A 27,325-nucleotide genomic window follows, 5' to 3' on the forward strand; every position below is an offset into this window, starting at 1 on the left:
CACATATTTACTATTAGTCATGATTCCTATTATCTTGATGTGCAGGATAAAGTATCTCTGGAGAGCAAACAGGCCAAAGTTACAATATCGGCATCAAAATGCAACAGAACACAATCCTATCACACAGAGACATAATTATGTAAGTGTGGAATTTGTGACATGTGCATGACCTAATTTTGGCATAATCTTGCTTTGCTGAGATGCTTTTGGAATACAGTGATCCCATCATTTCAGATTATTTGCTCCAGTGTTCCTATATCATCGACTTTTACTCTATAGTTCCACTCAGAATTATCTTTTACTATCCATAACCCTATTGAGCTGGAGATAATATAAGTTAAATCTTAGAAACTTCTGCACTTAGTTAAAATGCATTTAGCTAAATGCTGAAATTGTATGTGAAGAATGCCATCTTCCTTATTCTATCTGTATCTATGTGATCTTCTAAAATAGACTCCAAAGAATAAGAAGAATTGCTGAAACAGCACAGAAGGTTGATACAGGAAACAGCATGGCTAAATGGACTAAAAATGCCATACATCTTAAACAGACATTTAAATCATTAAATCCAACCCTCCTAAGTGGCAACTCTATTTTACAAATGCCCCTTCTGATATATTATGAGCCTCCACACAAATAAAATGAACTCTTCCACCAATAGAAGATGTTGATGATGATAACTTTATTGTCACTTTGAATGTACACCAATCGGCATACATCAAAATGAAATTTTGTTGCATACAGCTCTCAAAGGGTCACCACCTCCGATATATACTCCTTGTTCGGGGCCTGCTCAAATTTTAAATTGTCCATTTTAGTCTCTAGGGAGTGAACGATGGCAAACAGGACAGATGGAAATGGGGCTCCATGTGGATTAGCCCTCAAATTCGCTTGTATTCTGACAACTTCGCCTTCTTTCCTTTTTCTGATCCTGACTCTTCCACCCTTTCCTTAAAGAGGCCTTGCTTCTTTTTGCCCCTGGAGCATGCTGCTGCCACCGCCACCAACTCCTCCAAAATCCTCTCTCTCTTCCTCTGGGCCTGCCGACAGCCTCATCCAGTTCCTTCGCTCCATAAGCTCCAGGTCCTCTCCTCCTCTGGAAACAGCCCTGATTTGCAATACAATCCATCACTGGGCCAGCAGTCAGATCTTGCTGCTGGTAGAACAAATTCAAACAGCGCCAACGACTTTTAACAGTCTCACCAACAGTTCCAAAACAACTAGAAACTCGCCAGGCCAGCAAAGATTGTCGGTCGTATGTCGTATGTTACCTTAGTTCCACCATGTTGCTCAAACACATTAAAATCTTCCTGATCATGTGGCCTATAGCCCTTACTATCCCTCCCAAAACTATTCACCTTCAAGAGCCAATGCAGCCGCAGCCATTCCAGGCGCCACCATCTTAGAACAATGTATGACGACTATACTTTAAAGTTTTCAAGGGTCTCATTTTTGTGGAACATATAGAAATTATTACATTTTCAAGCAAAACCTAAATTACATCTTATTCTCTCCAATAACTACTTACCCACTGCAGACAACAATGTTCCTGTGTAATGGCTTGTTGTTGTTAGTTGCAAAGTCGTGTCTGACCCATCATGACCCCATGGACGACATTCCTCCAGGCCTTCCTGTCCTCTACCATCTTCTGGAGTCCATTTAGGCTCATGCCTACTGCTTCAGTGACTCCATCCAGCCACCTCATTCTCTGTCGTCCCGTTCTTCTCTTGCCCTCAACCTTTCCCAGAATTAGCCTCTTCTCCAGTGAGTCTTTCCTTCTCATTAGGTAGCCAAAGTATTTGAGTTTTAGCTTCAGGATCTGGCCTTCTAAAGAGCAGTCAGGGTTGATTTCCTCTAGGACTGACTGGTTTGATCGCCTTGCAGTCCAAGGGACTCGCAGGAGTCTTCTGCAGCACCATAGTTCAAAGGCCTCAATTCTTTGGCATTCAGCCTTTCTTATGGTCCAACTTTCCGAGTAATGGCAATGAGGGTTAATTTGCAGTGGCAAAATACAAGATGTTTCATTACATTTAGCAACATATCAAAAAGATGTTCAACATATGTTCAATATGGTTAATTATTATCAAGATTTTTTCCCCTAGTGATATATATGCCTAAAAGATATTAAACTATTTCTTGTTTTTTCATTAACTTGTTGCATGTGGAAGCATTTGTATATCTGAGGTGCTATACTTATATATTTGGAAAATAAGATTTCATTTTTTCCAAATAATTATCTGTGATTGGGGAGAGAGGTATATGGCATGTGCTAGATAGCATAAAATATGCTCTTGAAAAGAAATAAATGGGTATATGGCTCGGAATATTATTGCCATAAAATATAGATATGTTTGAAGATTAGCTGAAGCTTAGAATGGCTGCTTGTCTGCAGAAGTTTTACAATTCTTTTTCAACACCTAAATAATAGGATTGTTCAAAGCTTTGAAAGAGTTTTTTTACTTCAAAGTAGCTTCAAATAAAATATCTCTCAAGCTTGTTGTGTGAAACAGCAGAAGCCCTATCACTTCTAAGATCAAAGTGAAGCAGCCATGTTTCTTTAAGTCAGGTTCTGGAGCCCTCTTAATTTTATCTGTAAAGCTAATGCTATGGTAGATAGCTGAAAGGAGGCTTTCCCTACAGTACTGGTGAAAGTTTCTCAAATTTCAGTGAAGATTGCAGGGAATTTTTCTCTGAGCTTCTTACCTTATTGAAAAACAGGAAATGCAGAAAAGTTCCTTTTATGTTGCTGGGCTGTCCAATCTCTGCCTAGGTGACCAATGATTAAGAGGATCAGTGGTGAGCATGTGTCCTTTCAGGTGGCTTTAATTCTCCTAAACCTACCAGTAAATGTAGAACAACAATGATACAGAAAGCTTCCTTTATGCCACTAGGCTTTCCCAACTGTTGGAAGTTAGCCAGCAGTTTGGAAAGACCAGAGAAGGGAAAGACACCATCCTTTTATATTGCTGGTCTCCATGTGCAGTATCAGAAAAAAGTCAATACACGAAAGGACCAAAAGATCTTCAAGAAATTTTGAAAAAATTGTTTTCAAACAAAAAATTTGTTGTTCGGTACTATTGTTCAGAGAAAGGACACCTAAATTACTTTGTCAGCATAACTTTGGTACCCTGTTTATCTTTGACACACCAAATGAGGTCACCTCCATAGTCTGAATTACTTCACTAAAATAAAATTGCATTGCTTCAAGTAAGCCTGCTGAACACATTTCCCCCCTATTTTTCTTTCTTGTGCAGCTTGAGTCATCTCCAGGCAGTTTCTTTATCTTTTTTGTTTTTCTTTCTTTTCTAGGAAAACTAATCTTTACCCATATTTCCAACTTATACCCTTCCATTTTGTTGTTTGTACTAGAAGAAGAAAGGCAGATGTATGCAGTGGCATCTGCAGGACCTGATGCATTCATCAAAATGACAAAACCAGTATTGCACTGGTTACAACACAGGTTTGGTTATTTTTATACATGAGTGTGATGTCATGAAACAAAAAATCAGCCATCTTTCTTGCTGATTGTATCTTCCTGTTCAGCAGTCATATTTTGTAAAATTTATATGGGAATTTTAAACTTTTCCTTTGCTTACATAATTAATTTAGGTTGTGATTATAAAGCACGGGTGCCAAACTCGATCATGTCATGTGATGTATCACAATGTTTTTTGCCTTTGCAGAGCTGGGGTGGGCATGGTCTGCTGGCCACCAGTTTGACACCCCTGTTGTAAAGGATATATTCCATTACAGCAGGGGTAGGCAACCTTGGCTCTTTTATGACTCGTGGACTTCAACTCCCAGAATTCCTGAGCCAGCCATGCTGGCTCAGGAATTCTGGGAGTTGAAGTCCACGAGTCATAAAAGAGCAAGGTTGCCTACCCCTGCATTACAGTATGGAAGCATGCCATGTTTCAAACTGTTCAGTTGCATTATTTTCTCTGCTTTTAAATGGATTACATCTTTTTGCTCACAGGCTATATCACATGTTGATTCTGAATTTGTTTAAATAAAAAAAATCTCAGATATGGAGAAAATATTTAAGATTTCTGTAGATCATACTCTGAAAATATTTTCTGTATTTTCATTGCACGTAATAAAAGTTCAAAAATTGTAAAACTTGTCTACTTCACAAACACTAGCATATTTTTTCTTTTTTCATTTCTCTTTAGGTGTAGCAATTTTTAACATTGGAGGAATGTCCAGAGCTCTATAAAGAAGAGCAGTAACTCAAAATTTTAACACTACTGGTGGATCAAAACACGGTTGCTTTTTACCATGAGTATTATACATCACATGTGGGTAAAATGCAGTGGAGCTTAATTTGCTTGGTTGGGCCTGCCATGCTGACATTGTGAACCCTGCCCTAGATTCATGGAATATACACTTGCTTGTAGGCATGTAATATTATTTGTTTTATTATAGCTTTTAACTGTTTTCATTATATTTTAATGGCTTTGTTTTTAACTATTTTGATTTTTTTTTCCAACTTATATACCGCCCTATTCCCGTAGGACTCAGGGCAGTTTACAGGGCAATTAAAATCATACCATACAAAAGTTAAAAAAATTAAAACAATTAATTAAATTTAAAGCCCAAAGTTTAAAAATTAAAACTTTTAAAACCCAATTAAAACCCCTCAGTCTAGGCCCGACAGAATCAGGTCCCGACGGAATGAGCAGAGGTTGGAGGCAGTCCTAAGTTCTATTGGAAGTTGGTTCCAAAGGGCAGGCGCACCCACAGAGAAGGCCCTCTCTCTGGGAGTCACCCGCCAGCAATCCTTCACCGGTGGTACCCTAAGAAGGCCATCCCTGTGGGAGCGCACAGGATGATGGGAAGTGGATGCCGGCAGCAGATGCTCCCTCAGATAATCCAGATCCAAGCCATTTAAGGCTTTATAGGTCATCACCAGCACCTTGAATCTCACTCGGAGGGCAACCAAAAGCCAATGCAGCTCGCGGAGAAGAGGTGTCACATGGGAGTATCGGGAAACTCCCATCACAACTCACGTGGCTGCATTCTGCACCAGTTGAAGCCTCCCAGTGGTCCTCAAGGGCAGCCCCATGTAGACAGCATTGCAGTAGTCTAGCTGGGAGGTCACGAGCACATGGGTGACTATGTGTAGGGCACCTCAGTCCAGATAGGGCCACAACTGGCACACCAGGCAAACCTGGGCAAAGGCCCCCCTGGTCACGGCTCCTATATGATCTTCAAAGCTGAGCCGTGAATCCAGGAGGATGCCCAAGTTGCGAGCCTTATCAACGGGGGTAACACCTCACCCCCCATCATTAATGATGGAACAAACTGGTTAACCTGAGATGCTGGTATGCACAGCCACTCAGTCTAGGCAACATTGAGACGAAGCCTGTTTCTCCCCATCCAAACTCGGACCGCCTCCAGGCAATGGGACATCACGTCAAGGGCATCACTGGGTTGGTTTGGGGTGGAAAGAAAAAGTTGGGTATCATCAGCATACTGATGATACCCCACCCCAATACCACGAATGAGCTCACCCAGCTGCTTCATATAGATGTTGAACAGGAGGGGAAGAGGACCGACCCCTGAGGAACTCCACAAATGAGAGACCTCGGGGCGGACCTCTTCCCTCCCGTCAACACCGACTGCGAGCAGCCCAGGAGATAGGAGGAGAACCACTGTAAAATGGTGCCTCCCGCTCCCAACCCCCTGAGATGCCTCAGTAGGATACCATGGTCAATGGTATCAAAAGCCGCTGAGAGGTCTAACAGGACTGGGACAGAGGAACATCCCGTGTCCCAAGCTCACCAGAGATCATTCACCAGCGCGACCAATGCCGTCTCCGTGCTGCACCCGGGCCTGAAGCCCGATTGGTACGGGTCAAAATAATCAGTTTCCTCCAGGAACAGAGGTAGCTGATGCACCACCACACTCTCAACAACCTTCACCAAAAAGTGAAGGTTGGAGACTGGACGATGGTTATTTAAAACAGCCGGGTCCAGGGCAGGCTTCTTGAGGAGGGGTCTCACCACTGCCTCCTTCAAGGCGGCAGGGAAGATACCATCCTTCAAGGAAGCAGTTATTACTGCCTGGAACCAGCCTCGTGTCTCCTCCCGGGCTGCATAAACCAGCCAGGAGGGGCACGGGTCCAATAAACAAGTGATGAGCTCAGTCTCCTCATGGTCCTGTCCACGTCATCGGGGGACACAAGATCAAACTCAGTCCAGATAACATGCTCAAGACTGCTCGATGTCAGACTCTGCCCAGTCAAAGTCCAGACCGGTCCGGATCTGAGCGATTTTGTCTGCCAGATGATGACTAAACTCCTTGGCCCGCCCCTGCAAGGGTTCCTCCCTCATCTCCTGATTAAGGAGAGAGCGAGTCACCCTAAACAGGGCAGCCGGGCAATTATCTGCAGACGCGATGAGGGCAGCAAAGTAATTAGACTTTGCCATCCTCATCGCCGCGAGATAAGACCTTGTAAAGGTTCTTAGTCACAATTGGTCAGATTCAGACCGGGTGGACCTCCAACCTCTCTCTAGACCCCGTCTCCAATGCTTCATCTCCCGAAGCTCCACAGAAAACCATGGGGCCCAACGGGATCTGCACCGGGTCAGGGGTCGCAAGGGTACAACATGGTCGAGTGCCTCAGTGGCCACCCTTTCCCAGGCATCCACCATGGCATCGGCCGGGCTGTGAGTGAGGGAGATAGGTAAAGACCGAAGCGCCATCTGGAACCGTTCTTGGTCCATTAGGCACCTGGGGCGGAACCACCTGGTTGGCTCCCCAGCCCAGTGGCAGGGGGTGGCATAGCGGAAGACCAGCCACAGGAGATAATGATCGGACCATGACAGGGGGACAATAGTTGGCAAGCCCCCTCCCAGATTATCCAACCATTGTCCAGATAAGAAAAAAAACCCATTGTCCAGATAAGAGTGGGAGCCCCCCATGAGTTGGGCCCTGAATCACTTGGGTCAGGTCCATGGCCGTCATGGAAGGCATGAACTCCCGAGCTAACTCTGACGACCCTCCCAGCGAAGGCAGGTTGAAATCACGCAGAACTATAAGCTTGGGAAACTCCACCGCCAACCCTGAGAGGGTGTCCAGCAGCCCAGGCAGGGCCGTTGCCACACAGCTGGGTGCCAGGTATGTTAGCAACAGACCCAACTGAGCCCAAGGGCCACACCTCATGAGGAGGGACTCACTCCCACCTATCTGCACAACGGTGGTCTCCCGTGGGCACAAGGTCTCCTGTATAACCACCGCCACCCCACCACCCCTGCCTTGAGCCCGTGGCCAGTGTAGCACAAAGAAACCCAGTGGGCATAACTCAGTCAGAGGGACCCCTCCCTCCGAGCCCAACCAGGTTTCTGTAATGCATGCCAGATCTGCATGTTCCTCCTTGATCAAATCTCGGATGAGGGGGGCCTTGTTTACAACAGATCTGGCATTAAAATAAACCAGCCTGAGCTCAGGGGCCTGATCCCACTCACCCCCGGACAAAAGGGTACCAATCGGAGGGTCAGAGCATGCCACCGCTCGAAGACAGCGGGGGCGCGATCCCAGATGTTGATGTGGCCCTCCGGGTAGACATCTGCTGCCATTCCCAATCATCGTGGGGATTTGCAACCCCACCCCAATGCTCATGGAACCGGAAGCCCCAAACCCCGACCCCATCCCACCAGAGACCATCACAGGCCCAGACTGACAGCCGGCTAATATACACCCCAATTCCCCCCCAACCCTATCCTTCCCCCCTCCCCAACCCTTTTTGACTAATTATACTACCCAGAGTCACAATGTAGGAGGGGAATGTACATAAATTGAATAAAAAACAAATAAATAAATTAAAATAAGATCTGTTTGCTATATTTCAGACCTGCAGAAATCAGCAACACAGTGATCTAGTGGTTGATATGAAGACAATGAATTTGAAAGGTTTCTCTCTTTCTCATTATATCAGAACCTGAGTTAATTTAAATAAGTTGAATGGTAGAAGACTAAAGGAGTTATTCTTTCAGTTGCTCCCTAAGAAAGCTAGAGAATTTCTACTAAAAGGCTGCCAAACTAAACTGCTATAATAGAAAATTGTAGCATTATAAAAATTTCTGAAGGATTATAATAGCCATTGATAGCTAAGAGCAATAGATGTAGACTAAGAGGAAGATTGACTCTTAAAATAGTGGAAAAACATTATTATATTCTACTTGGGAGCATCCCTGAAGGCATTTGTATGTTGTTAGAAACAGGGCATGCAGTGGGGTATAATCTTGATCCAGCAGGATTCTTTTTATATGCTTACATTTAATTATGTACTGAATGTCTATTCCATCGCAAATGTACATTTGGCTACATGTTTAATAATATACTTGCTACATTCACGTGCCAACTTTCTGTCTTGTATTCTAGGCAACCCACAATTTAAAATAATGGCTAATAACATCATCTCAATATAGCAAGAGAAAGGGATGGGCAAGAACAAAAGAAATATGTGAATTCAAAAAGAACAAAGAATATTATGGCACTTTAAAGCTTAACCAGTGCATGATTGCATAAGCTTTCCTGATCACAGCTCCCTATGTTGGATGCATGGAGTTCAATTCTGTGAAATAGCTGTTGCTGGGACAAGTGAGAGCACACAAGGGAGAATGGTGAATAAAATGTGAGAAATGAAATGGCTTTAGAAGTGAATATACATAAAGTAGATATTAAGTCTGGGCAAACAGTGTTGCATTGAACAGCTAATTAACAAATGTGAAGCTATGAAAGAATCTTGACCTCTGTTTAATCTTTGAGAAATGGTGTTAAATCTTCTATGGAATCCCTGTTCACACATTTTTTTTCCTCTGAGGGATTGTCTTCCTTGAGGTCAGTCATGGAGGGTTCTGGGGAGCTTACATAGTCAGGCCTGCTACATGTGCTCAGGGCTTTCATGTTAAAATGGGAAGAGATACCGGTAACATTTTGTTTAGTGTTAGCAGTGGGTTCACAAGACTAACTCCAGTCCTACTTTCTCTATGAAGAACAGTTTAACGGATATAAAGGATAATAAAGAAATACTTAAAACCACAGATCTACAGAATAAGATGCTGTGTTTTCAGGTCCTCCGCATGCAGCAAAGGCAGGACATGTGGATGCCAAGAAAATTATTTTGACTTCTTGAGCTTCATTAATCTATACAGATTGTTTCAGTAAAACAAGGTATTTCTGAAAAAGGGATTGTGTGTGTGAGGGGGGAGGGGAAGGGGTAGGGAATATGTAGAAATGAAGGTCCAAATTAAATAGTTTTAGGAATTCTGAACCAACATTTTAACTCCTTTAAATATGATCCCTGTACTTCTAGCTATGAAATAAACTTCTTTTTAAAAAATAAATATGCTTTTTCTTCACATTATCCTTACCAGTGATTTCTCTATAGATTTCTTTCTTGCCAGTTATATTTTTTAGTAGCTTATCTCTATTTTTTTTAAAAGCCAAATCTTTTCAGGATTTTTTTAAAGAAAACTATTGGATGAAATGCATGTTGTTAGTATTCAGCATAGCATGCAGCAAACTGGCACCTGCATTCTTTAGTACATCACTTTAGATGGAAGTAATACACAATTTAATTGAATTTCCTTTACACTTCAACCTGTAATCATAGGTTCGGGTTGTGTAGGATTAGACCTGCTGTGGAAAACGTGTCTCTGCCTTTTTGTTGCTTCTGTTTAGGGTTTTATGCAATCTCCATTTTAAAAAGGACTGCATAATGAAATGGAAGGTTCTGCATTCTGCCTGTACTAATGGCTTCAATGTCTCCTGGTTTGCATCACTCTAAATTGAATTTCAGTAATTGCATACACAGCACACTATCACTGTTAATACTTTGCTAAGAGCTGCCTGCTATGAGAATAAAGTATAAGAACTTCCAATGTATTTTGGTTGAAAAGATAACCACAGTCTATTCAAATTACTTCACTCTCCATACTCTAATTGGTAATATATAATTACCATGCTCTAATTTGTAATGTCTAACTGAAGAGATAGGGAGATATATAGATTCAAGGACTTTTCAAGCTGATTGATGAGCATTACATATTGACCAGAATCTTTGTTACCATAAATCAGGGATCAACAATGTCACAGGGACCACAGAATGCCAACTGAATTATTCTGCTTCTTTTGATTTTTTAAAATGAAAAATACTAAAAATTAAAATAAGAATTAAACTGTACTGAATCTTTTGAATATTTTCAAACCAAATTGCCATTTAGCATAATGTCTTATGCTTTTACAACATGCTTCTATCCATGGTGTGACTCTGTATCGTGATCAAGAATAGTCTTGAGAATAGCAAGGAAAGGAAAAGTGGTTTCTGTTACAAATAGCATTAATTGAGTTAATATTGTGTCATCAATTAACCTCAATTTCATTTTGTTTAATTGAAAAAGAAATGACACTGATATCTAACAATCCTGGGGTGGAACACTGTCTCTGTGTGCATATGGGTATTGATCCATTGTACATCTTGTGTATTTTTCAGAATTTGGGGAAAAGTCAAGGTGTGGAGTATAGTTGTGGTGAGGGGATGAGTTTAGTATCTTTACAGAAATATTTTTCCTAATTTTGTTTTATTTATGTGTGGCTATCAGGGAAGGATAGGGAAGAACTAACAGTATCTGCTTGATGAATTACGCAAATTTTATTGACAATTCCTTTAATGGTTCCTACATTTCGAAATTGCAATGTATGGCAGTGAAAGTTGGACCATAAGAAAGGCTGAGCGCCAAAGAATTGAGGCCTTTGAACTATGGTGCTGGAGAAGACTCCTGCGAGTCCCTTGGACTGCAAGGCGATCAAACCGGTCAGTCCTAGAGGAGATCAATCCTGACTGCTCTTTAGAAGGCCAGATCCTGAAGCTAAAACTCAAATACTTTGGCCACCTAATGAGAAGGAAGGACTCACTGGAGAAGAGCCTAATGCTGGGAAAGATTGAGGGCAATAGAAGAAGGGGACGACAGAGAATGAGGTGGCTGGATGGAGTCACTGAAGCAGTAGGCGTGAGCTTAAATGGACTCCAGAAGATGGTAGAGGACAGGAAGGCCTGGAGGAATGTTGTCCATAGGGTCGCGATCGGTCGGACACGACTTCGCAGCTAACAACAACAACAACATTTCGAAAACTACAAAATGTATCTTGGTAATTTTAGTCCATTTTTGGATTGTTCACAATTATTGTGATTTTATTCATATTTTCTGAAATATCAGGATGAATATCAGTGAGGGATTAAATATAAATAACTATTAATACCTAATGTGGAATATTGGTTTAAGTGTTAACAAAAACAGGGAGAACAAGTGGCAAATATGAATTTGCATAATATACTACTAAGGAAAGTTGTTTGAGGAAAAATATGAAAATAAGAAAGCTATGTATGCAACTTTTGTTTCTTATGCTAATAAATTAAAAATTGTCTATATTATCTCATGTTCAGTGTTATACAATAGAAAGTGTAAGTTTAAAGTACTTTTCCAAAGTTGATAAAGAATGGCTATTTTAAATATGATAGACTAGGAAATATATTTATTTATTTATTATTGGGACTTATATGCCGCCCTATCTCCCGAAGGACTCAGGGTGGCTAACAACAATAAAGCACAATAATACAAATGGTTTTTTTTAAAAAAAATTAAACTAACAAGCCCCAGTGATAAAATATTAAAAACATTTTCTTTTTTAAAAAACCCTATCGTCAGTCCAGGTCAGCCTGATGGAAAAGAAATGTTTTGAGGTCGTGACGAAAGGACCGGAGATCCGGGGCCATCCGGAGCTCAAGGGGAAGCTGATTCCACAGGGCAGGTGCTCCCACAGAGAAGGCCCTCCCCATGGGGGTCGCCAGCTGACATTGTCTAGCCGACGGCACCCTGACGAGGCCCTCCCTGTGTGAGCGCACCGGGCGATGGGAAATTATTATATTCATGGGTAAGTAATCTTATTAGCTGTGTTTTATTAATTTGATTTACATTAAATTAAATTTTAATTTAAATAAAATCAATTTTTTTTGTACAACAGACTTCTTTGTCCTGACCCTACCTATTTTGAAATATGACCCTGCCCACATACTAAAAATAAGTACATATTTCAGTTAAAACTGCTTTCCTAATCAAAGACATTAATTAAAATGTTAAAAAGTCTTATTTTTGCAGGTTATAGTCCTGCAACATGCCATTCAAAACATTTTCCCAATTTAATATGGAATCACTGATGAGCACTGTTTAAGAATTGCCTTCTTTCACAGACATTATAATTATATACTCCCTCCCCAGTTTAATTGCTTTTAAAGAGAAATCTCTGTTGGTATTAATTTAGATTCTCTTCTCATTTTAGTTCTTTGCCACACTTCTGTGATTGATTAAAATACCATATGTATGTGTATTGAATATAATTATATGTTAAAGTTGCCATTGAGAGATGAGCAGTTTATTTATTTATTTACTTGTAGAAGTTGATACTATTTAATTTAATTTAATTTAATTTATTAATATTTCTATACCGCCCTTCTCCCGAAGGACTCAGGGCGGTGTACAGGGCAAGAATAAAATACAAAATTACAAAAGTTAAAAGTAATTAAATACATGCCCGTTAAAAGAACAATTAATACATAATAAATAACCCCAATAAAATAATAATAACCCCCCCAATCCCCCCTCAGGCCAGGCTATTGTTGATTATCTCAGTTCTCATAGTAGAACAGTGTTCCAGGAATGAATATAACATTCACACCTTGTTCACTTCCTGATTGCATTACTGCACTGTACAAAGGCTGCCCTTGAAGACCATCCATAAGTTACAACTGGTTCAGAATGGAGTGGCACATAAAGTCTCAGGTGCCATTTGTTTCCCCATATAATACTACAGGTGTGCTAATTACACTGGCTTCCATTTTTTCTCAAGATATAATTCAAGGTTCTGGTAATCACTTTTAAAACCCCGTTCAGGTTACTGCCTCCCTGAAATTATCTGCCCATTCCATCCAATCATCCAGGTCCTGCAGATTGTTATCTAGCCAGACTAAGGAAGTGTGTCAGTAGTGGTCCCAGTCCAGTGGAACACCCTCCTCTCTGATACTTACTCCAACCTTCTAGTTTTCTGGAAGGCCTTAAGAAGTTGGGTTTTCCTTTAAGGATGCGAACCAGATGAAACTGGGGACAGCTGATTTAGGGTGGTGGGTGCTATTTTGGGGCGCTTTCTTTTATATTGTTTCTTATGCTTTTATTCTTGTGCTGTGCGCTGCCTGGATTTATAGTATATAAGATGGATAACTATTTAGGTTTATCAAATAAATAAATAATCTCTTTCTTCCTCACTCTCTTTTTGCCTGGAAATAGGTTAGGGAAATTACCTTTCTAAATGGACCTTGTTGTTGTTGTTGTTGTTGTTGTTGTTGTTAGCTGTGAAGTTGTGTCTGACCCATCGTGACCCCATGGACAACGTTTCTCCAGACCTTTATGTCCTCTACTATCTTCTGGAGTCCATTTAAGCTCACGCCTACTGCTTCAGTGACTCCATCCAGCCACCTCATTCTCTGTCGTCCCTTTCTTTTCTTGCCCTCAACCATTCCCAGGATTAGGCTCTTCTCCAGTGAGTCCTTCCTTCTCATTAGGTGGCCAAAGTATTTGAGTTTCAACTTCAGGATCTGGCCTTCTAAAGAGCAGTCAGGGTTGATCTCCTCTAGGACTGACCGGTTTGATCGACTTGCAGTCCAAGGGACTCGCAGGAGTCATCTGCAGCACCATACTTCAAAGGCCTCAATACTTTGGCATTCAGCCTTTCTTATGGTCCACCTTTCACAGCCATACATTGCAACTGGGAAGACAATAGCCTTGAATATACGCACTTTTGCTGGCAGGGTGATGTCTCTGCTTTTTAGTGTGCTGTCTATATTTGCCATGGCTTTCCTCTCCAGGAGCAAGTGTCTTTTAATTAATTGACTGCAGTGCCTGTCTGTGGTGATCTTGGAGCCCAGGAAAATAAAAATCTGTCACTACCTCCATTTCTTCTACATCTATTTGCCAGGAATTGAGAGGGCCAGATGCCATGATCTTGGTTTTCTTAATGTTAAGTTTCAAGCCAACTTTTGCACCATCCTTCTCACCTGCAACAAGAGGCTCTTTAGTTCCTCTTCACTTTCTCTCATTAGTGTGGTATCATCTGCATATCTTAGGCTGTTGATATTTCTTCAGGCAATTTTAATTCCAACTTTTGATTCATCTAGCCCTGCCTTTCTCATGATGTCCTCTGCTTATAAGTTAAAAAGGCAGGGCGATAGTACACAGCCTTGCCGGACTCCTTTCCCAATTTTGAACCAATCAGTGGTTCCGTATCGAGTTCTCACTGTTGCTTCTTGACCCGCATATAGGTTTCTCAAGAGACAAATAAGATGGTCTGGTACTCCCATCTCTTTAAGAACTTGCCACAGTTTGTTGTGATACACACAATCAAATGCTTTAGCTTAGTCAATGAAGAAAAAGTAGATATTTTTCTGGAACTCCCTACGTTTCTCCATGATCCAGTGTATGTTGGCAATTTGATCTCTAGTTCCTCTGCCTCTTCAGAATCCTGCCTGTACTTCTGGTAGTTCTCAATCCACATACTGCTGGAGTCTAGCTTGTAGGATTTTAAGCATAACTTTACTAGCATGTTAAATGAGTGCAATGGTACGATAGTTTGAACATTCTTTGGCACTGCCTTTCTTTTGAATGTAAACTGATCTTTTCCAATCCTGTGTCCACTGTTGAGTTTTCCAAATTTGCTGGCAAATTGAGTGTAGCACTTTTACTGCATCATCTTTTAAGATTTTGAATAGCTCAGCTGGAATACTGTCACTTTTTTTATCCCATTTATATCCCGCCCTTCTCTGAAGACTCAGGGCGGCTTACAGTCTAAGAAGCACAAATCAATGTGCTTAGCAATAGCCTTCATTCTATGTATATGCCTGCTTATTAGGACTTTCAGCTAGCTTTGTTGTTGCTCAGTTTTCCTAAGGCCCACTTCACTTCACATTCTAGGATGTCTGGCTCAAGGTCAGTGACCACATTACCGTGGTTATCAGGGATGTTAAGCTCGTTCTTGTATAGTTCTTCTGTGTAATTTTTCCCCTCTTCTTAATCTCTTCTGCCTCTGTTAGGTCTTTGCCATTTTGGTCCTTTATCATGCCCATTTTTGCATGAAACGTTCCCTTCATCTCTCCAAATTTCTTGAAGTGATCTCTGGTCCTCCCTATTCTATTGTTTTCTTCTATTTCTTTGCACTGCTCATTTAAGAAGGCATTCTTATCTCTTCTAGCTATTCTCTGGAATTCTGAATTCAATTGGGTGTATCTTTCTTTTTCTCCCTTGCCTTTTGCTTCCCTCCTTTCCTCAGCTATTTGCAAAGCTTCCTCAGACAGCCACTTTGCTTTCTTGCATTTCTTTTTCTTTGGGATGGTTTTAGTTGCTACTTCTTGTACAATGTTGCGAACTCTCTGCTATGACCTGTCCATCTTGGGTGGCCCTTCACAGCATAGCTCATAGCTTCATTGAATTAGGCAAGCCCCTTTGCCATGACAAGGCAGTAATTCATGAAGAGGAAATGGACCTATACTACAATTTTCAGCAGGTGCAGCTAGGTAAGCCTATGATGAAGAAAATGCTGGAGTATTATTTGCCAATTCTAGAGAGTCATGGTAGTCTAGTTCTAATATATAAAAACAAGAGGACATCTAACTTGGGTTTATAAATGAGAAAATGAGTAGTCTAAAAACTGAATGAAAATGTTCTTCTAAAATGATGGATACAATATAATTATATATTTATCCTGTTATTAAAGTGACTAAAATTCCTAGTAAGTAAGCAGAGAATGTAAAAAAGAATGAAAGCTGCAAAACAGCACTATTTAATTAGAAAGGAGACCAGCCATTTCTACAGCTTGAGATTATGAACGTTGTAATCAGAAGCTATGGCAAGCAGGAATACTATTGTGTGGAGCATATTAGAGTTTTCAGAATGATCATTTTAAACATTGAATCCTCTTAAATATATTTCTCAGGTTAAGGGCAAATTTCAATTTTCTTCTATTTTTAAAGGAAAAGTGTATGAGAGCAAAAACCACAGACCTCATCTCCTGGCTCTAATTATACTTAGACTTAAATAAGCATTAGGCATTTAGAATGCTTCTATGGAACACTAGAAAAGAGTTTCTTTGCTTCTCTTTTTCCAGCAGCACACTTGATTTAGCTGCTTAAAATTCTTCATGCAACAATATAGACTTGATTACAGCAGAGTAGATTATGATTTTCTGTTTGAAAGAATATTTAAGTTCATTATGTAGAGATTTTTGTAGTCTTCTGATTGTCTCCAATGGTTATGCATTTGAAACTCCTGGATTGCTGCTGCTATAATCCAGTCCTAATAAAAATGTAGCATATGCAGCACTCAGTCAGGTTTGAGGCAGTTGCAAGCTATTCATATTATAACCTTGGGAGAGACCTGGCATTTTTTACATTTTAAATAAAGTGTAATCCTCCATATAATAACCAGAACATCCCCTTTTTTAAAAAAATATATTTTAGTAAACTGGGATAGGTTGCAAAATACAAACTCCCCAGGTATTTATTATAAGCAATTAATTTCCCTTCTTTTTAAATTATTGTAAAGAACTAAAAAATATAGTGATAATTGTTGTAATAGCAAAATGAGATGGGGAATTTGTTCATATTTCTGTGCAGTTTTGATGAGAAGAATTCCATTTATGAATATGATATAAATGGATTCTGACACTAAGAGAATGAGTTTGGTATAGTAGTTAAGACACTGAGCTAGAAACTGTGGCACCATGAGTTCTAGTGTTGATTGAGGCAGGAAGCTAGATGGGTGACCTTGGTATAATCACTGTTTCTTAGCCCTGGGATACAGGCAATGGCCACTTCCTAAATCTTGCCAAGAAAACTTCAGGAGTCTACAGTCAACTATTTGAGCTGGGAGTCAACACTAACCTAATGGTCCAAAAAACAAACAAAGCCAATGATCTCATACCTTACCAAATGTTATTTGTCATTTTTCAAAGGTTGTTGTAATGTCATTCAGCACTGAGTACAAGTTAAAAAGATAATATTTACAGCCTTTCTGACTTTGAAGTATGACTGAGGCTAATATTTTGCATAATACCTAAACTTTTAACTCAAAAATACAGATTGCTCACAGAATATGAACTGTTTCTCTCTCCTTTCTCTTTTTCTGTCTTTCTCTCTGTGTATGCTCACATGCACATGAGTGTGTGCATGTGTGTGTAAAAGAGAAAATGTTGCTCTTTCAAGGACTTGCAATGAGACTTGTCCAATTTCCTGCAGAGCCCTGCTGAGCTAGGTTATCTGAATTAAAAAAGTTGAAAGACTGTGAAATACTAGGAATTGGAACTGAGTATATTTGACCTAATTCTGAAATAATCTTGTATTTTGAGTTGAAAAGCAACACTTTATTCCTCTGTAACTAATTCCCTTAATAAGTCTTAATAATATTTTTATTCATATAGTAATTTTCTTTCTCATAACAGTGTCAGTATTTTGCCTATACCAGAGGTACCCAGCAAATATAGTATGTATCTGTAAGATGCAAAGCCTTTTATGAAAACAGTTAATAACAGTTAATGGTATATCCCCTTTGGGATAATTTTTGTGAACATTGTGGCAGACAGTTAATGTCTTTTTTAAAAAATAAGGCAACGCAGACAGATTATCTATATTACAGTCAACTGAATGCCATTTAACATACAAAAAATGCTTAATATAGGAATATTGTCTGAGTTTTAAAGCACATTTATATACTTTATATAGTTTTATATTTTAAGGAAAATACTATTATTTTCTTATAATATGAAATATTTTGTACTCTTATTGCATTTTCTATTCTTTATTTCTTCTACTACTGCTTTGGTAGCATTGTTTTCTTTTTAAAACCCACATGTTTATGTATTAAACTGATGTATAAGAAATGCATTTATCAAATCAATTTCAGATTGCTTCATTACATTGGAATCATCACTAAATTTGACTATCTTCTCTCTGACAACTTTGTCATCCAAAAGGTAGAGGAGGCAATAGAGGGACAGCTATCCTGGAGTGATAGAGGGGGTTGAAGTTGCCTGAAGTTTGGGGAAGAGTCACCATGTCATATTGGAATTCTCACTGGAGGCTTTTAGGAAAAGACTGGATAGCCACTTGTCTAGAATGATAGACAGTCTCCTGCTTGAGCAGGGGTTGGACTAGAAGACCTCCAAAGTTCCCTTCCAATTCTTTTATTTAAACTATCTTTGCCAATCCTATCATTCAGGATTTTAGGATCCTGAAAGATCAAGGGTTAGGTAGATGTTTATTATTTCATATTCATAGGTAACATATCACAAACACTAGATGTTAGAAAGCAATGCAGAAGAAGGCTATCCCTGTCATTAAGATTTGTGAACTTTCCAAATGCATCCTGTTGGCTGCTGAATTATTCTGTATGGACTGAACAGGCTCATCCAGCAGGGTTAATCATATGTTCTTAAATACTATTAGAATTAATAAAAGCAAATTACACAAACATTGATTTATGTTTTTATTTTTATTTTAATCCCATTTATATCCCACCCTTCTCCGAAGACTCAGGGCGGCTTACAATCTAAGCACAAATCAAATGTGCTTAGCAATAGCCTTCATTCTATGTATATGCCTGCTTATTAGGGCTTTCGCCCCCCCTCCCCAAGCGGCATTATTACAAAGTCAGCTTAATTGCCCCCAACAATCTGGGTCCTCATTTTACCTACCTCGGAAGGATGGAAGGCTGAGTCAACCTTGAGCCTGGTGGGATGCGAACCTGCACTAATAGCAGGCAGCTGGTGTTAAGATAAGGAGGCATTAGCCCACTGCTCCACCAAGGCTCTTTATCAATAGTGTCAAGTCAATAATTATAATACTTATGTTAAAATAAGAAGACCTACATGCATACTGAGGAGTATATTAGCAATTACAAAAAATTGGAAATACTTACCTTTATTTTTTTTACATTCCATCTGTGTTTGTATGCATTTGTATTTGTATTTGAAAGAAACACCATCCTTTTGAAGACAGCATTCATCATTGAGTGATTGACAGGTTTTCTCTCAGGCATAGAGACCAAGGCCAGCAATAATAATAAATATAACTATTTTCTTTTTTATCTTAAATCCATTCAAGCTTTTATACCCCCTGAAGCTTCCTCCTTCTCCATTCCTAGAGAAAGACAAATCTGATAGAGAAGAACAAATCAAATTCTGGTCTTGATGGAATACAGTATACTGCCAATAATAAGGGTTCACAGTGAAATAATTATGTATTGCCTTTTTTAGCCAGAATTTAGAATTAATCAAAGCGATCATTTTCACAGATATTTCTCTGATGTGCATCCAAAGTCTCTGATAGTCTAACTAAATTCTGTTTTCTGCTCCCCTCCATTTTATTTCTTAAACTACTCTGCACTGTTTTAGTCATTTTATGTTAAGCTTTCATTTGAAAGGATAAAATGAAAGGTCAAGGAGGTTTTTTTTGGGGGGGAAAAAACCAGTTCCACAGATTTAATCCAGCTTTTTGCCTGGGTATATTGAAAATGTTATAATCATATAGTTCCACTGAAATGACGGAAACTTCACAAAAAACTATTGCACATTTATTGACTCCAATTAATACAAGATATAAAAATACAAAAGCTTCTATACCATTCATAATAAATAATGGAGAATATATAATTAAAATAATGATATAGGAAGAAAACAAATACCTTCCCACTTGGTTTAACAATATTGTAGCCTTCTTGTGAAATTTTAAGGGGTCATTACCCAAGGATCCCTACTGGTAATGTAGGTACCACTTGGGATCCAAGGCTCTGTCTTCCATGTCAAAAGGTGGCATTCTAACCCTTACACTATCCAGCCATAGGACTCAGCACTGGGTTACATTTTACAAAAAAGGCTTTATGATAAACTAAAAAACCAAATGCTTATAACATCATGTTGCTAACTTGTATTATCTATAGAGTTTGTCTGTGTGAGTGTATGTGCGGGTGTTTATACTATCACATATACACATAAACATACACATACATGAAAGACGATTAAACTGCAAAAATGTGAACGATAAATAAATGAACTTGATTCTTAGGTTAAAACAAGAGTATTGGCTTCACTAAAATGTGATTTGGGTCATTTGTAAAAAGGATGGATTCGGTATTGAACTGATGCTTGTTGTTCATTTTTGGTTGAGAGTTCCACAATCATAATAGTAATAGCAATGTTCTAGGAATTTTGTTTGTGTTGCTTAAATGGCTTTGTGTGAAGTGAGATCATGAAAGTAAACTCTGTCCTTAAGCACTATGTGTTTATTTTAAGATCTGAAAAGAAACTCTATGTGTTCATGTACATTTCTAGGATATCTAGGGTTTTACGTATACATTTTATATGCCTTAAGGTCCTTCACAGAACTTTATGACTACTAGTCCTATTATCATTATCACAAACAGGCTTGCTAATAATTCACACCTTTAAGTTTCTATTGCGATAGCAATGGTCACAGTCAGTTTTCTTAAGGGCATCGTGGAAAATTAAAATGGCTATTAGTTGCTAAAACAGGTAGCTTGACTTAATATTGATAATTCTTCAAAATAATACGAGTTTTTCAAATCTGGATACTTTGATGCCTTATCCTTCCCACAATACACAATTAGACCTGAAAGAGGCCATTTCTAAGTGTAGAATTAAATTATTCTCAGAAAATGTCACTCCAGCTTCTTTTTTAATTAAGCCAGTGGAAAAGGACATCTTTATGGGTACTGACTGTACTGCTGAGCTATTCCCATTATTTTTTATGCCCTAACATGCAACTGGAATCACCTGTCTAGTACTAAGACAGTTATTCCATGTCTTTCATGTTGAGACAAGAGAGAACAGGTAATAGATTCCTCCTCATGACATCTCTTTGGGATTTTAAATTAATAGCACTTAATAGCCAAATTTTAAAACTGCCCATGGCCCATTTCTGGAACTTAAAATAATATTTAACATATAATGAATTTTGATTTCTTCTTCTATAACCTATAGATTTCTTAATTTTATATTGACTGGAAATCACAACATTTTCTTTTATACATCTGGGTGGCTGTACGTATCTGTGACAATAAGGGACTTTCAGATAGTATGGTTTGTTGTTGTTGTTGTTAGTTGCGAAGTCGTGTCCGACCCATCGCGACCCTATGGACAATGTTCCTCCAGGCCTTCCTGTCCTCTACCATCTTCTGGAGTCCATCTAAGCTCACGCCTACTGCTTCAATGACTCCATCCAGCCACCTCATTCTCTGTCGTCCCCTTCTTCTCTTGCCCTCAATCTTTCCCAGCATTAGGCTCTTCTCCAGTGAGTCCTTCCTTCTCATTAGGTGGCCAAAGTATTTGAGTTTTAGCTTCAGGATCTGGCCTTCTAAAGAGCAGTCAGGGTTGATCTCCTCTAGGACTGACCGGTTTGATCGCCTTGCAGTCCAAGGGACTCGCAGGAGTCTTCTCCAGCACCATAGTTCAAAGGCTTCAATTCTTTGGCGCTCAGTCTTTCTTATGGTCCAGCTTTCACTGCCATACATTGCAACTGGGAAGACCATAGCCTTGACTATACGCACTTTTGTTGACAGGGTGATGTCTCTGCTTTTTAGTGTGCTGTCTAGATTTGCCATGGCTTTCCTCCCAAGGAGCAAGCGTCTTTTAATTTCTTGGCTACAGTCCCCATCTGCAGTGATCTTGGAGCCCAGGAAAATAAAATCTGTCACTACCTCCATTTCCTCCCCATCTATTTGCCAGGAATTGAGAGGGCCGGATGCCATGATCTTGGTTTTCTTAATGTTAAGTTTCAACCCAACTTTTGCACTCTCCTTCTTCACCCGCAACAAGAGGCTCTTTAGTTCTTCTTCACTTTCTGCCATTAGAGTGGTATCATCTGCATATCTTAGGTTGTTGATGTTTCTTCCGGCAATCTTAATTCCAACTTTTGATTCATCTAGCCCTGCATTTCTCATGATGTGCTCTGCATATAAGTTAAATAGGCAAGGCGACAGTATACAGCCTTGCCGGACTCCTTTCCCAATTTTGAACCAGTCAGTGGTTCCGTGTCCAGTTCTCACTGTTGCTTCTTGGCCCGCATATAGGTTTCTCAAGAGACAAATAAGATGGTCTGGTATGCCCATCTCTTTAAGGACTTGCCAGAGTTTGTTATGATCCACACAATCAAAGGCTTTAGCATAGTCAATGAAGCAGAAGTAGATGTTTTTCTGGAACTCTCTAGCTTTCTCCATGATCCAGTGTATGTTAGCAATTTGATCTCTAGTTCCTCTGCCTCTTCGAAATCCTGCCTGTACTTCTGGTAGTTCTCGATCCACATACTGCTGGAGTCTAGCTTGTAGAATTTTAAGCATAACTTTACTAGCATGAGAAGTGAGTGCAATGGTGCGATAGTTTGAACATTCTTTGGCACTGCCTTTCTTTGGAATTGGAATGTAAACTGATCTTTTCCAATCCTGTGGCCACTGTTGAGTTTTCCAAATTTGCTGGCAAATTAAGTGTAGCACTTTTACTGCATCGTCTTTTAAGATTTTGAATAGCTCAGCTGGAATACTGTCACCTCCACTAGCTTTGTTGTTGCTCAGCTTTTCTAAGGCCCACTTCACTTCACATTCTAGGATGTCTGGCTCGAGGTCAGTGACCACCTCATTGTGATTATCAGGGACGTTAAGCTCATTCTTGTATAGTTCTTCTGTGTAATTTTGCCACCTGTTCTTAATCTCTTCTGCCTCTGTTAGGTCCCTGCCATTTTGGTCCTTTATCATGCCCATTTTTGCATAAAACGTTCCTTTCATCTCTCCAATTTTCTTGAAAAGATCTCTGGTCCTCCCTATTCTATTGTTTTCTTCTATTTCTTTGCATTGTTCATTTAAGAAGGCATTCTTATATCTTCTAGCTATTCTTTGGAATTCTGCATTTAATTGGGCGTATCTTTCTTTTTCTCCCTTGCCTTTCGCTTCCCTCCTTTCCTCAGCTATTTGCAAAGCTTTCTCAGACAGCCATTTTGCTTTCTTGCATTTCTTTTTCTTTGGGATGGTTTTGGTTGCTACCTGTTGTACAATGTTGCAAACCTCTGTCCATAGTTCTTCAGGCACTCTGTCTATCAGATCTAATTCCTTAAATCTATTTGTCACCTCTACTGTATATTCAACAGGGATATGATTTAATTCATACCTGACTGGCCTAGCGCTTTTCCCTACTTTCTTTAATTTAAGCCTAAACTTTGCAACAAGAAGCTCATGGTCTGAGCCACAGTCAGCTCCTGGTCTTGTTTTTACTGACTGTATAGAGCTTCTCCATCTTTGGCTGCAGAGCATATAGTCAATCTGATTTCTGTGTTGACCGTCTGGTGATGTCCATTGGGTTGTTGGAAAAGAGTGTTTGCTATCACCATCGTATTCTCTTGACAAAATTCTATCAGCCTGTGCCCTGCTTCATTTTGTACTCCAAGGCCAGACTTGCCTGTTATTCCCATTATCTTTTGGCTTCCTACTTTAGCATTCCAATCCCCCATGATGATAAGGACATCATTTTTGGGTGTTAGTTCTATAAGGTGCTGTAGGGCTTCATAGAACCGGTCAATTTCATCCTCTTCAGCACCGGTGGTTGGGGCATAGACTTGGACTACTGTGATATTGAATGGTTTGCCTTGGATTCGAACTGAGATCATTCTGTCATTTTGAGGATAGTATCCCAGTATTGCTTTTCCTACTTTTTTATTGACTAGGAAGGCTACTCCATTTCTTCTGAGGGATTCTTGCCCGCAGCAGTATACCTGATGGTCATCTGAATTAAATTCACCCATTCCTGTCCATTTTAGTTCGCTGATACCTAAGATGTCGATGTTTAGTCTTGTCATCTCTTGTTTGACCACGTCCAGCTTTCCTTGATTCATAGATCTTACATTCCAGGTTCCTATGGAGAAAAAATCTTTACAGCATCGGACTTTCCTTTCACCACCAGACATATCCACAGCTGAGCGTCCTTTCGGCTTTGGCCCAGTTGCTTCATTCTTTCTGGCGCTACTAGTACTAGCCCTCTGCTCTTCCCCAGTAGTATATTGGACGCCTTCCGACCTGAGGGGCTCATCTTCCAGCGTCATATCGTTTTGCCTTTTGGTACTGTCCATAGGGTTTTCATGGCAAAGATACTGGAGTGGTTTGCCATTTCCTTCTCCAGTGGATCACGTTTTGTCAGAACTCTCTGCTATGACCTTTCCGTCTTGGGTGGCCCTGCACGGCATAGCTCATAGCTTCATTGAATTACGCAAGCCCCTTCGCCACGACAAGGCAGTAATCCATGAAGGGGGATAGTATGGTAGTTTATACTTAATGTGATTACAAGAAATGTAACATTCCTTTTGGGACCATTTTTAAGAAAGCAAGACAAAACTAAATTTTGCAAAAGTGTTTTACAATTATACAAATTTGGTTTTCAACAAAACCCCACATGAATACTTTTCATGATGACTACAAATAGTTAAAATGTTTGAGTATATATATTAATTAACAGCATGAAATAATCACACTAATTTAAAGAAAAGCTCACACATGATAAACTTTGTTTTTAACTTTTAATACTTTTCTTAAATCATTTCTTATTATGCTCTTGATAGTCACTCACAAACCAATTTCTGTTCTGTAGACAATTCAGAGAACAGTGGGGAATCTGCTTTGCTTTTTAGCACATAATTAATAGGTCAGTTATCCCTACAAATATTTTTTTGTTTGAGTGCCTTTGAATGTTTTAGAGTGGCAGATGATTCACTGCAGTCTTAAGATTTCTTAACCATTCTTTGCTTGATATTCTAATGTCAAATCTCCATTTAATATAAATTCTTGTTGAAATAATTCCAAGGAGATATTATCCCCCCTCCTTGCTACCCCCACCCCCCCAGGAGTTGCAAAGTGGAACTTGACACTTACTTTTAAAATTAAATTTATGGGCTAGTAAAACAATTGATGAAATCATTATTATGCACTAATATGCAAAAGAAAAGTCATTTGTTAAAAAATAATAATAAAATGTTGCCTGTTGCAACCATTCAGCTCATCAGACTATGTTTTTTATCATGCCATGGAAGCTAATGGGATGATGCTTTACATATATCATGATAAAAGAAATTTGTGAATATTCATGCCATCATGATAAGAAATCTGGGTATTGAAATCATAAAGGAAAAGCCTACAGCAAGAAAGAGGATACACCTGTATAGTAAAGATGGATGGTTTTCATCAGAAAATTTCTTTCTCTTCTCCAGCTAAATAGAGAGCTGGGAAAGTTAGCAGTTAGATACATGAAAAGCTTCCATCAGATGTTCAGGCACACAGTCAGTTATTGAACCTAATGCAAGTAATCCTCAACTTACAACCACAATTGGGATCAGAATTTTGATTGCTAAATAAGATGGTTGTTAAGTGAGACATGCCTGATTTTGCCATATTTGTTAAGTGAATTCACTCATCCCCCATTGACTTTGCTTGCTAGAAGTCAGTTGGAAAAGATCACAAATGATAATCATATGACCCCAGGATGCTGCAACTGTCATAAATGCTGGTTGTCAAGTACCTAAACTTTGATCATGGGACCATGGAGATGCTGTGATAGTCCTAAGTTTAACACTCAGTTGAAAGTCACATTTTTCAATGCCATGAAGGATTGTGCTAGATGTTAGAATGTACAGGTAAACAATTGCATTTATTTATTTATTTATTTATTTATTTATTTATTTATTTATTTATTTATTTAACCACACATCTCACCACATGTGACTGTGGGTGTTGTTGTTGTTGTTAATAAAACTGACATTCCCAACAGTAGATTGACAAAAGCTTGCATAAGAGATAGAAATGGTGTATCGACAGTTAAAAATAATTATATTTGCACAAGCAGGAAAAGCTTCCAAATTTATATTGTCAATAAAGTAATCACACAAATTCAGGCCTTAAGGATGGTGTCATAGTTTTGTTTCACTTCTTTTAAACTACTGTTTGCCTGACATTTTTATGCCTTGTTATCTGGCTTCAACACCCTTCTTCAGGATCACTTTAGATTACGCTACAGTATCAGAAGATATCCTGAATCCCAACAATTATCTTATTTCTATGTAATCCTCTGTTGATAGAGAAAAGTAACTTTCTCTATTTTTAAAGAATTTTAACTTTTAACCTCCACAGTCTGAAAGAGTTATGAACAAGCACAAAGCTGATATGACTTTTGTCTTACTTCTCCAAATCCCAGCCAAGTTAATGAAGATCATGGTTCAATGAACTGGCACAGAAACAGTAACAGTACTCACTCTGGTGGCCAAGTCCTGCTTGAGGAAATGCTTGAGGAAAGCAAGGAATCAATGTCTCAGAACAAGGAGAATGGATCCTGAAAGAAGAAAAAGATACAAACAGTGAATAGAAAGAACTACAGTTCTTTCTGCAGATTGAAAGAAGTGCTTCCTCTCATATTGTACAATCTCTTCTAGATCTTTTCTTGGGTTCCAGGTTGAGATCCTTCTTGATTATAGTTTGGCTATCGATAATCCTCCTATAATATATTTCTATTGGATCTGTATTATTAGCTTCCTGGTATTGAGCTTCAATGTATTTTTTCTATTTTTATAAGAACAATTATTTTTTTATAAAATCACTTGAATGAACATCTGTGGTTTTCACTGTTATTTTGCCACATAGCCCCCCAAAAAAATCAGAACCGGGAAAAGCTATGTTTCTTTGCAGGTGTGAATGTGAGCTTGAGAGTAAAATTAGATAGACTTGTCAACTTCATTTAACAGCACAGGAAAATTAATTGAATATAATAAGCCTGAAGGACAAAAGGAATTGTTTGTGTTTCCCATGCTCTAAGTTTTGTATGCATATAGTAGACAATCAGGAGAAATTTATTTGAGTGCCTTGTTACAGTTATCTTGACCCCAGAATGAAGATTACTTTGCTGCCATAAGCATTTCTGGCAACTAATTATAAACTTTACCAATGATACTGAAAGAGGAATTGGAAATAATAAGCTAGACTGGACCAACACTAAGGTTCAAGTGTTCTGAAATCTGACATGCTACTACAAAATGTCTGTGTATGTGTAATCAACCAGGCTCTGCAGCACAGTAACCCTGGGAAAGAAATTAACCTATTAGCTTGACTTTTCAAGTGGCAAATTATATTGTAAGTACCACATAATAAACAAGCCTTTATTTATTGGCCAGTCATTAAGGTCAGAT

The 27,325-nt window shown here is 39.2% G+C and overlaps 1 long non-coding RNA gene across 2 annotated transcripts; it reads left to right on the plus strand.

The window, feature by feature from the left end:
• Positions 1–26,743, plus strand: LOC310643184. 2 transcript variants are annotated; one of them, XR_014493029.1, is made up of 8 exons: positions 1–139; positions 3,370–3,460; positions 4,173–4,298; positions 8,386–8,638; positions 9,078–9,177; positions 11,712–11,937; positions 25,588–25,783; positions 26,341–26,743. It is a non-coding gene; the product is annotated as an uncharacterized lncRNA (long non-coding RNA). The 2 variants fall into 2 exon arrangements; XR_014493030.1 differs by lacking the exon at positions 9,078–9,177.
• Positions 26,744–27,325: the final 582 nt, after the last annotated feature.

The sequence above is a fragment of the Vipera ursinii genome, assembly GCF_947247035.1.
Source record: "Vipera ursinii genome assembly, chromosome: 7".
NCBI lineage: Eukaryota > Metazoa > Chordata > Lepidosauria > Squamata > Viperidae > Vipera > Vipera ursinii.